Source organism: Nycticebus coucang, chromosome 4 (genome assembly GCF_027406575.1).
Source record: "Nycticebus coucang isolate mNycCou1 chromosome 4, mNycCou1.pri, whole genome shotgun sequence".
In the NCBI taxonomy this organism is placed as follows: Eukaryota; Metazoa; Chordata; class Mammalia; order Primates; family Lorisidae; genus Nycticebus; species Nycticebus coucang.
The window spans coordinates 102,651,169-102,663,725 of NC_069783.1; positions in this window are offsets into that span (position 1 = coordinate 102,651,169).

Consider the following 12,557-nt stretch of genomic DNA (forward strand, 5'->3'; position numbering starts at 1 on the left):
TGTTTTCACTTTTTTGTGAGTACTAATGCTGTGAATTTCCACGTGTACATCTTTGCTTGAGTACCTGTTTTCAGTGCTTCTGGCTATGCTTACAGCAGCGGCAAGATCTACTCAGATTTTCTACTTCTTCTTGAGTCAGCTTCAATAGTTTGTCTTTCTATAAATTTATCATTTCATCTAAGTTAGCTAATTAATTGACACAAAGTTTTTTATAGTATTCCCTTATAATCCTCTTAGTTTAGTCTTGGCTACATACACAGTCAACCTATTATGACAGTAGTTTTAGCAAGCCAGTTTGCTGTATTGTTTTCATTCAGCTGTTTTTCTCTAACAATTTCTAGATGATTGCTCCATAGTTTTCAGCAACCAGTCTGGGGAATAAATTGTTGCCCTAGTCTGATCCAATTGAATTCAGAACCTTTTGCAGGGGTGGTTTTTTGAAAGCAGTCTTTAAGGTTTGTTCTGACCCTAGATGATTTTTCTGTCTTTTCTCTCTGGTAAAGTAGCTAACCTGCAGGTTGGCTTGTTTCTCTCCAGTAATTACTGGCCTTCCCTTTACTGCTAACTGCCCACATCCCCATTGCTTTAGAGCAGAGGTTCTCAACCAGTGGGTCGCGAGTTATAGGAACTGTATTAAAGGGCCACAGCATTAGGAAGGTTGAGAACCACTGCTTCAGAGTATCCTTAGGCTTGACTAACATTGAACCCTGGGCATTCCTTGCTAACTTTGCAGAACCATGCTAAAATTAGGCTATTTGCATTCTTCAGTTGTAGATTTATCTACTAGACTTCTGACCATGTTATTATGAGTCCATAAAACCTGTCTGTTTTGCTTTACATTTACATTATCCAGCTTCAAAATTTTCCTATTGTGATCTCACTTGAAAAGAAAGAAATTTCTCAAATGTCACATTAAATATTTTTGTAACAATAATACAGCAACCTAAAAATTGTAGATAGTGCGGCACCTGCCCCATATGCCAGAGGTGGCAGGTTCAAACCCAGCCCCGGCCAAAAACTGCAAAAAAATAAAAAATTGTAGATAAAGACTATTTCTTTGTGGGGGCATTTAAGAAAGAGAAGAGGAAAGAGAAAATTGCAAGCTCCTACAGATGTGAAGCTCTACTCACTCATCTGTTCATGTCCCAAAGTTATAAACGTTCTTTTATGTACATTCGTGCAGAACACATGTGAGCCCACTAGCCAGCAATTGGTGAAAGCTATCTGAAATCCTCCTGAACATTGTCTTGCCCTGTGACGATGGTCTGTGTTTCAGAGGATAAACGTATGTTTCTTTTTCACAGCAGGATTATTTCCTATCTCAGGAAAGCCATAGGACACAAAAGAGCTTGTGAACGTTTATACCATTTGTTACAGGCAAGCTTCGGATAAAGATACTCTGACATTCTAGACAGGGGGTGGGCTTGACAGAACTGGGGGAGAAATAAGTGGAGTGAGGTTTTCATTGGTGTTTAGTTATGGAAATTTGTACACTGAGCTCAGAATGCAGGGTCAGATCTCATCAAAGTCAGTCGTTCAGGTGGCCCCATCTAGCCCATGAGAATTCACAGGAGTTCAAAGACAGGCCAGGTGGTCTTCGATTTCCTTGATATTGTATACGCAATGATAGGTGTTTGTACATGTGTTTATCATTCCACAGAGAGATTTTGTGGCTTCTATAATGTGCAACTCAGATACAGTCCCTCATTCAGCAGGCTACCTTAGGTTTATCAGCATGGCAGTATGCAAAGTCTTTTGAAGTCTAGGCATGGAATCAGAATACTATATGGTGCCACTTTTATTTCTTTTCTGCAAATCCCAAGTCCAGCTCAAATGCAAGAGGTGAAGAAACCTACACCACTTGGAGAGAGAGTATTCAAAATCACACTGCAAAGAGAACAATGTAGGGAAGAGTATAGAATCTAGGAATGTATGCAATCACCCAGTGATAGTTCAAAAGATCGGCCCCAATTTCCCCTTGTGCCTTTCATCCACACTTGGCCATCCTCATCATGCACATTGTACCTCCCACTCTGACCTTGTACTTGACTGTATACCCTGATTTGGCTTGAGTGTGTAAGTGGAAGTCCTAAGTCAGTTTTGAACCAGACCTTAGGAAACCTTGTGTATTCTGCTTGTGCTGTAACAATGGTTCTCAACCTTCCTAATGCTGCGAACCTTTAATATAGTCCAAAGGGGGTCATAACCCACAGGCTGAGAACCACTGCACTATAAGCTTGCATTTTCAAGAAGGAGATGAGAGAAAAGTGTAGCAGGATTTGGACAAGCAGACTTGCACTGTGGAGAAGACTGTTTCTACCACCAAAGCCTCAAGATGAAACACCCTGGCAGATCACAGATCCACGAGGCTGAATGGGAATGCTTAAGCTGCTGAGATCAGGAATGGTTTGTTTTATATCACCGTTGGCAATAGCAGCTCATAGAACTTGCAATCCCTTGGAGAGAGGCACATATCAATAAATAAACAAAATTACATAAAAATAATTACTACTATGAATAAAGTAAAATGAATAAGAGGCTAATAACAAGGTTTCTTTTATGAAGGTGACCAGGCACAATTCATAAATTGCTGCTTTTGTTTTTAAATATATATGGGTGGGGTCAGAATAGCTTCCAACACAGAACCCTGTGCTATAGAAAATGGTTGTCACTTTACTACAACTTTTTTAAGATACCCTAATTCTTTTTTTTTTCTTTTTTGTGAGACAGAGTCTCACTATGTTACCCTTGATAGAGTGCCATGGCATCACAGCTCACAGCAACCTCAAACTCTTGGGCTTAAGTAATTCTCTTGCCTCAGCCTCCCAAGTAGCTGGGACTACATGCACCTGTCACAAGGCCTGGCTATTTTTTTTTGTTATTGTTGCAGTTGTCATTGTTGTTTAGCAGGCCCAGGCTGGGTTCAAACCCACCAACTTTGGTGTATGTGGCTGGCACTGTAACCACTGTGCTATAGGCACCGAGCCAAGATGCTCTAATTCTTAAACTTCAACTTCTCAATACAGGAATCTCAACTTCAAATTCTCAATACAGGAATCTAATATTAGACTGTGATAAAGTGACTAGCACACAGCAAAAAATCTAATAAATAAAAGTATTATTTAAAAACATCCTAGTAACTTATAAGTAGAATATTACTGCTCACTTTAATTTGTTAATTAGGTCAGACAGAATTTATGAGTTCACAATATTTTACGTGCTTAGTTTACCACTTTTGTGCAAATTGAATCTCATGTGCCACAGTGCCCTCCTTGAAGACAACATTAGGTATCACTGAAAATGAATAATTACTACTTCTCATCTAGATAGACAAATCCCAAATAAAAGGAAGACAGTGTTAGCTTGGTTTCCAATAACAAGTATCAGAAAAAAGAATAAAGCTTTCTCACCACCACTGATCTTACTTTACCCCTTTGTGTAGGAGACATGTCACATATTTTAGTTTAATTCACTTCAACCCAACAAGTATATATTGGATTCTAAATGAGAAGACAAAGAGGAGGAGGAAGAGGAGGAAAAAAGGAAGGGGACAGGAGAAGGAGTTGTATAGTTTAAAAGGTCAGGGACAGGGCGGCGCCTGTGGCTCAGTGGGTAGGGCACCGGCCCCATATACTAGGGTGGCGTATTCGAACTCACCCCCGGCCAAACTGCAACAAAAAAATAGCTGGGCATTGTGGCGAGCACCTGTAGTCCCAGCTACTTAGGAGGCTGAGGCAAGAGAATCACCTAAGCCCAGGAGTTGGAGGTTGCTCCAACTGTGACACCTCGGCACTCTACCGAGGGTGATAAAATAAGACTCTGTCTCTATTTAAAAAAAAAAAAAAAAGGTTAGGGACAATGCCTGTTCCAAAAGGTGGAATTCAAACTGCCTGAGTCATTAATTTTTATGCTACTTCTTCCTTCATTTTATCTCATGACATGCTCTGTTCACTATAAATTTCTATTCATACCACTTTGACTAAATCACAAGTTCCTTAGTAGTTTTAAAAATATTAACTCTTTGATCTATTAAAAGTAAGCATAGTTATTTTCCCAAGCAGTCTTTCCTGGGGAGCTGTTCCCCACAGTCACCACCCCTTACTTTGAACCAGCTTTGTAGACCACGTTTGACCCCTTCACTCTCTTGGATTCAGGATCCTCTCTTGTTTGTGTCTGTTTATTCTATAAAGTTCTTTTATTCCTGAAGGAAGAAAGATAAGCCACCACCTTCTTTCCCCACTACAGGTGCCTTGGTCTGTGCTGCAAACAAGCTGGGGCTTCAGGGACACTGCTGGAACAGGGTCACTTGCTGGAACACATGGGCAGGGAGCAGAGTTGACACAAGACCAGCTGAACAAACTCATCACTGCATCACCCTGCAGCTCTCTGTCCGAATGCAGCCTGGTTCTCATGCCAATGGCCCCCAGATTCAGCATCACCACGCCCTCCCCTCTCTGCCTGAGAAAGGCAGGCACAGCAGGTCCCACTCAGAACCCATCCCTCAGGCCTTGAACCACTTCTACAACATTCCCATAAAATAGTTCTTAATTCCATAATTTTCATTCAGTTTCTCTACCCTCAGGCTCCATCAGAAGAAATGACATGTTAAAAATTACCTAATTGCTGAATAAACATTTGGGAAATTAGTATTGCAAACAAGTGTCAGCCGCCATCAAGTAGGCTTTCTGTTTCCTTTATCAAATCTCCCGGATTAAGAGCATCTACTGGGAAATAAATTTACAGCTCCTCAAGACAGCACGGCTGTAATTGCTATTTCAAGCCGATCTTGAAGTCATAATCTTTCCTTTGAGTGTAATCTTATCACCACTGCACATCCTGAAATCCCACTGACAATTATTTTTGCGTGTGTGCATGTGGAAGAAAAAGCAGTAACTAGGCTGTTTGGGATTGTTGAGAAAAGCATCTGCTCCAGGAGGTGAGGGAGCCACCTGATAGCCGCAGCACCCGCAGCAACAGGTGGGCAATCAATTTTTATTATTCGCCACCAGGTGGAAAATCATATTTTATTTGAAATCTTTGTGCAATTTGGACAGTTGCAATCATTCCCAAAAGGAGACTATGCCCTCACTGTGGGCTGAGCTCGCACCTGTGGTTACGCTGTGCTTCCCTGGTGACGTGTTCCCAGCACAAGCCCATTAAAGTGTCATTTCACGGTCCGGCTTCCACGTCTGTCTGGTTCTGATGTAGGGGAGCGGCTACACAGCATTGTTGGTCCTGATTGAGAAATACCATGACTCTGAGAAACAGCCTCATCACCAAGGAGAAGAGAGGAGATAGATACCACCGAGGATTTATTAAATCCCACTTCTGCTGAGAGGCCTGGATTGGGTGGTGAGAAGGTGGGGAGGAGGTGGAAGGCGAGAGAGAAGAAGAGAGCAGTGAGGAGGGACAGAAAGGGTCTACCTGCAGAGCCACTGCTCTAGTTTCGTAACCGTGAGCCCCTGAGTCATATCAGGGCACCCAGCATAGAACCCTGAACGGTTCTACAAAGATTCCGTCCATAAAGAAATACACTAGCTCTTCATCACATTCTGCCTGTTTTTCCAGAAGGCTAGAACTCTCTTTAGCCTGTGAAACTCGCCCTCCTGAAATGAAAACACTCTCCACACTAGGACAGATTTATACATCTTGTCTCCCTTCCTTGTGCCCAGCCAAACTACTATTCCTGGCTAAAAATCAAGTACTGCTAATTTGAGGCCAGGGTTTAATTTTATTATTTTTTCCAGATTCAATTAGATGCTAAGCATTGTCTGCTCCTGCTGTTGCCTTCTGGGGTTTTGCTTTGAAGAGAAAGGGGAGAAAGGATGGAGGACAATACACTTTCCTCCATCGAACTATACCGAACTATCTTCAGCATTGTATCTTCACAAAAGCGGTCACGTGCCAATTCCTTTAGAACTCTTCTTAAAAATCATTTAGTCCTTACTCCTGCATTCAGGGATCCTTTCAGTGGTCTAGTGTCAGGGAACACAGAATCAATAGTGTGAGAAAGTTGAGTATCTATTTAGCAACTCATATCAATTTGTTTAATCAACACATTTTGAGTGCCTCGTTATTTTCTTTTCAATATATGTCTGTGGCTTCATTGGTCATATAACTTGCTCTAGTTTAGATATACTCCTTGTACATCTACCCCAGCTTCATAACTAGTTGAACACTAAATGAACACCAGGAACTTGGCATGCACTGATTCACCTTAATTTCATAAAAATATAGCTTCTGGGGTATTGCCTATGACCAACCTGGGATAAAACTTTGAGATTGGCTCCTACGGGCCAACTATGTTTTTAGAAACAACACAAGAGCTTCTGAAAGTCACCAATCCAGCCAGTTATTTTTTTATGGCTTCTAATTGATTTTACTTCCTATTGTGGATACTGTTCACATACTATTATGTCTTAAAGCAAAAGAAAATGAATGTCAGACAAATAACCGTTGGCAAGGGGAAAGAGACCTTTGATTTTAATCTTGGAACCGGTACTAAATAGCAATATGACCTTGGCAAGTCACTTAATAACTTGGACCTCAATATCTTGAAATAGGGTATTGCAGATTAAATTTCTAAGTAACTTCCAGCCAAAAATCAGTGTTCGTGTGTGTGTCTATTTTACAATAGCCCAATAAATCAACTAAAAATGTAATCACACTTATGATTTTAAATGATGTGACCCTGAACTAGAACTCAGCAGTCCCTCAGTTTTCTGCAGCTAGTTTCATGTTACAGTTTTAATGTGAATTATCATCAGATGACTTCTGATACAAATAGTTCTATTTCATATAATGAAAACCTGAGCCCCAGTGAATAGCTTCTGTAAACAGGAAGGGAAGAATTTTTTTTCAACCTAAGAATTAAATTTTCCAAAAATATTTGACAGACCAGACACAATTACTTAAGATGGCCTACCAAAATAAAAATATCAATCATATTTTACAAAGGTGTTCATTTTCTCCCCGAATTTCTCCCCACTGGTATTGATTCAGATCTTAATCACCCAAGAGCCAGTGAAAAAAATGGTCATTGGGTTGGCCATTTTAACTTCATTCTTGTTTTCTCAAATAGATACCAAACGCAGTGATAGATAAGACATTGGGGACAGGCACTATAGCACCTCTTCCCTATGGATGCCTAGTAAAAGAGTTTTGCTATGCCATAGTCACTCTGTAAACAGGTTATTTCTGTGGCTCCTACATCCAGGGGACAAAGATCTGTCACAATAGGACAGGAGGTGCCCACACTGACTCTATGGAGTGCAAGCATTGAGTCTGCAAGGGGAGGGGAGGGTGTTGAACCTGCTCGTAGTAGGTCCTCGATACATGGCTGTGGAATCACAAAATTATACTCAACTTGATAATATAAACTGACATGCAAAGAAATCAGTTTACAAGTTCTACTAAGAATCTTGATAAGCATTGGGAGGAACTGTTAATAGCCATAGGAAAACCTGGAGTACCTTCACCATTTCCTAATGAAATTTACTGCTTTAACCATTGTGTTCATTATTGTTCCTGTTTGAGTTTTGTATGAATTGTACCCCATGTCCACTTCTACCACAATTAATTGTGGGCCTTCTTTCTGCCAAGTTGTTTGTTCAATTTCAGAGTAGGAAAAGGGAGATGATAGGACCCAAAGCAACAAGATACAGCCCCAGATTGGAATCATTTCTTTTTTTTTTTTTTTTGAAATGTTAAAGAAATACTTTATATCTACTCTGAAAGTTTGTGGTATTGATGGGCTAACTTTTATAAGCCCTTAGAACCCCACTAAGACACCTGTCAGAATTTTTCCAGTGTTACTAAAACCACCCTGAAAATGTCATTACACAGATTAATAGACTACTGCCATTAAGAACCCTGGAAGAGAAGAACAGCCTATCTGTTCAAACATTCCTATTTTTATATTATCTTTGTTCCACACACCCAGTTTTACATTAATTGACATAGTCATATTTCTTCATCCGCTCCATTGTCCATAGGTTTCCAAATTAAATGCAATTACTTAAAAGGAATCAATAACAAACTAAGACAGTTCAGACCATGGCTGGCTCCTAAAATAATTCTCGATCTTTTTTACCAGAACAATGTTTAGTGAAGTTTGAAGAATATTTTAAGAGGCCCTAAATCAGATTAAGTGCTGGCTTTCAGGTCTTGATATCTCGGAATGCTGCCAGATAGCCATCTCTGCGATTGAGTCATTTTGCATTAGGAGAGTTTGTTCCAATTATGCCCAAATGACTCATGGCTTCTAATTCCCTTAAAAAGAGCCAGGAGACCTGCTATGTTAATTACATTATGGGAGCGAGTGGAGGAGTATTTAATGGAAATAGATCCAAATTGCGTAGCTCTCGGGCTCCTGTCCTCAGGGCATTTTGGAATACAGGTTTGCCCTCCTAGGGGAGGTATCTTGGTACCATGGCACCAGATATAGTTAGTTTTGTAATCTGCAAATATATCTTTAATGAATGAAATACTAGCTAGCATGACCAGACTAATCAGAGTATGTGTAATGTGACTTCATCTGGCCCAGGCTGCTGTAGGAAACAACTGTCGTGAGTGGCAGTTGCTAGGTGCTTTCATGATGTTGATTTCACTCGAAAAAGAGAGTTCTATAGGAAGTGGCCCTTTCCCCTGAGTATAAATGACAGGGCTGCTCCAGACGACATTTGTTTGATGGAAGGAGATTTTGCTGCGCCTTAACCAGATGCTATCCACATTTATCAAGGACTGTTTGATTTCTGTGTTCTAAAAGAATGAAATGAGGGAGTTTTGTTGAGTCAGCTTTGTCTGGAAATACAAGAAAATCTCTTCCACTTCCCTCCCATTTTATACATCTGCTCTGGCAGGACCTGTATCTTGGCTGAAACAAAGGAATCCAATTACATCAACCCTAAACCTGTATTCCTAGTTCCTGTGTAGGTTGTCCACATAATTCAGCTTTATTTCCCTCTTACACAGAGCACACTTGAGCCATGAGAAGTCGAATGCTTTGGGAAGGTTGAGCTTTCTAAAGGCTACAGAGAATATACTAAGTCCAGTTCTGTTAATTAATGAGAACAACCCTACTGTGGCCACTCTAAGTTCTAGGAACATCTTGAGACCAGAGACAAAATCTATCAGTACCAATTCATTTTATCTGTAACCTTGTATGTCAAAAGATGGCTTTGTCCTGGGTACACAGCTAGGAAACCGGAGCCAGGGCAGCTGGGGGAGTTGAGCTTATAGCCAGGAGGAAGTGACCTTCTGAGTAGCAGGGACAAAGGGAGGGTGCTACAGAGAACGGCTTTCCAAAGGGCAGGAAGAGAAAAGCCCTGCATCTCAGTCCTATCGAGAAGGCAGAGAGAGGGCGGCGCCTGTGGCTCAAGGAGTAGGGTGCTGGTCCCATATGCCGGAGGTGGCGGCTTCAAACCTAGCCCCGGCCAAAAGCCACAAAAAAAAAAAAAAAAGAAAAGAAAAGAAGAAGGCAGAGAGGAGAACTGGTGGAACCAAAGTCATGATGAATCCATTCATGGGTTGATGGGCACTTGGGCTTCTTCAATGACTTAACTATCATGAGTTGAGCTGCAATGAACAATCTGGTGCAAATATCTTTGTTATAAAGTGATTTTTGGTCTTTTGGATATACACCTAGTAGAGGAATTGCAGAATCAAATGGTAGGTCTACTTTGAGATCCCTGAGTATTCTCCATACTTCTTTCCAAAAGGGACACATTAGCTTGCACTCCTATTAGCACTGCAGAAGTGTTCCCTTTCCTCCGCATCCACACCAACATCTGTAGCCAGATGTTACAGCCACTGAACCACTCTTACAGGAGTTAGATGACATCTCAAAGTGGTTTTTGTTGTTGTTGTGATTGTTGTTGTTTTGTTTTGTTTTGTTTTGCAGTTTTTGACCCAAGCCAGGTTTGAACCTGCCACCCCCGGCATACAGGGCCAGTGCCCTACTCCTTGAGCCATAGGCGCTGCCCTCAAAGTGGTTTTGATTTGCATTTCTCTGATGATGAAAGATGATGAGCATTTTTTCACGTGTCTGTAGGCCATGCACCTATCATCTTCACAGAAGTTTCTGTTCAAGTCCCTTGCACATAACGAAATAGGATTACTTATTCTTTTCTTATAAGTTTGAGTTCTCTGTGGATTCTGGTTATCAAACCTTTGTCAGAAGCGTAACCCCCAATATCCTCTCCCATTCTGAGGGCTGTCTTCTTGATTTACTGTTTACTGTGCTCTTGGCTATGCAGAAGCTTTTTAGTTTGATCAGATCCCAGTAATGTATTTTTGGTGTTGCTTCAATTTCCCAGAGGGTCCTCCTCATAAATTATTCTCCCAAGCCAATTTCTTCAAGGTTTTCTCCTGCACTCTCTCCAAGAATCTTTATAGTTTTGTGTGTTAAGTTTAAATCTTTTATTCAGTGAGAGTCAATTTTTGTTAATGGTGAAAGGTGTGGGTCCAGAGGAATTGCAGGAAAGGTACATGTCAGTTCTATTAGTATAGAGTATAAATGTCTTAACACAATAATTAAGTAAACGAGATGAGCATTTATTAACCAGTGTGATGTAAGCGTTCCTAATTCTATATGAAATCAGCACATTGTACCCCATAAATGCCCTAATGTATACAAGAAAAGAAAAAATAAAATTAAAATAAATTTAAAAAAGAAGGTTAAAAAAAAAAGCAAAGTCATTATGAGAAGCACAAGGTCTGGAAGTCCAGGCCGGTTTTGAGTCTACTGTCCCAGATCCCACCTTTGGGCATCTTGTATTAGTTTCATTTCATATTACTCGAACTACACAAACAGTTCATGAAAACGTTCAAAGAATAGCATGAAAATGGAAGTGTTCCTGCACTGTGCTCCCTCACATTCCAGGAACCTCCCCAGGGGTCACCATCGTGTGGTAAATAATAATTAAATTCAGTTCTCTTTGATTTGATTTTTTGCAGATTTCCATTTATATACACATGTTCTGTTGCTACAAAAGTATATTTGTAAAGATAGAAGATTACCTATGGGTATCTCTGTACTCATTACGTTGATTAAAGTAAATCATTACTTTGATTTACAACTCTAAAATATTTAAATATGTGGTATTCAGGCCACCATTTGTGCTCTTTCCCAGTAAATAGGTTGGGCCTGCTTAGTCGTTCCCTACCCTAGATTTTGTTTTATTTTGTATATTATATTTGTATCTCTCCTATTCCCCAAAAGTTTCAGAAGTAATTTAAAATAAATAAAACATGCTCATATATATACAATGTAGTCAAAACTAAATTTATCAGAAGCTATAGAGACTATTTGTCAAAAATATTCACTGTGAAATAATGTTATAATATAAAAATCCATTAAAATGTAAAAACTGCTAGCATTTTTATATTTTAGGGAAAAAAAATTAAGTCAATGACCTTTAACCTTGTTGTGATGCTTCCTGTTAGCCTGAGCTCAAAGAGCAGTGGTCAGTTTTATACTTCTCCTTCATGGAAAGTGGGAAACACAATTTTTTTTTTTAAGAAAAGTGAAATTTTTAAAGAATTTCCTCATGTAGAAGTCCACAGTAACATTTGTATAGCAAATGCAAAGGTGAATACAGAACTTTTATTTTGGGTGTGGATTATGTTTGGTAGGGAATTACTAAGCAGGCCCAACTGATTCACTGGATAAGAGCACAAGTGGTGGCCCCAATACCACATATTTAAGTATTTTAAAGTTATAAATCAAAGTAATGAATATATATATTCACCAATAGGTAATCTTCTACCTTTACAAATACACTTTCATAACAACAGAACATGTGTATATAAGTGGAAATCTAAATATCAAATCGAAGAGAACTGAATTTAATTATTATTTACCTTACAATAGGAGTTGAAAAAACTTAAAATGCAGATTATAAAATTGATTCTGTTATCCATCAGGTGACCTGATCTATATTAGAGAAAGTCAGGAGTTTGCCATTGTCCACAAATTTGATGGTGGTTTGCCCACAAATTTGATGGTGGTTTTCCAAATCTCTGATGAATAGGGAACGACGAAACTGTATAACTTTTAGCTTTTGACTGTTCTTGACTGGGCACAAGAGGATAAAGGACTAACAGTGGCTCAGTGGTGGTAGGTCTTCAGTAGTATTTACAGAGCCAAGTAGGAAGAAGCCCTTCTAGACAGGGTGTGTGGGTGTGTGTGTGTGAGAGAGAGAGACAGAGAGAGATGGCTGTCATTGAATTCCTGTGGGAGGAAGGCCTCCTGCAGGGTGCCTTCTGGAAAGTTCTTTGTTCAGACCTGGAATTCTGGAACTATTACTGCCTGGTCTGAAGTTAGTCCCTTACCAAATTTTGTGTCCTTGCCATCCTTCCTTAATTTCCTTCATTCTGGTCTAGGTCCCAAAACAGATTCTTTGGTGATAAATTACCCTTAATTAAACCAGAGTATGAGCTAAGATAAAATAAAAGAGCACTTATTGCCAACAAATCCATTTAGAGATTCAAAAATATTTATCTCTTCCTAAATGTGGCAGGCTCTGCATATTTAATCAGAATAATAAAGTTTCCTC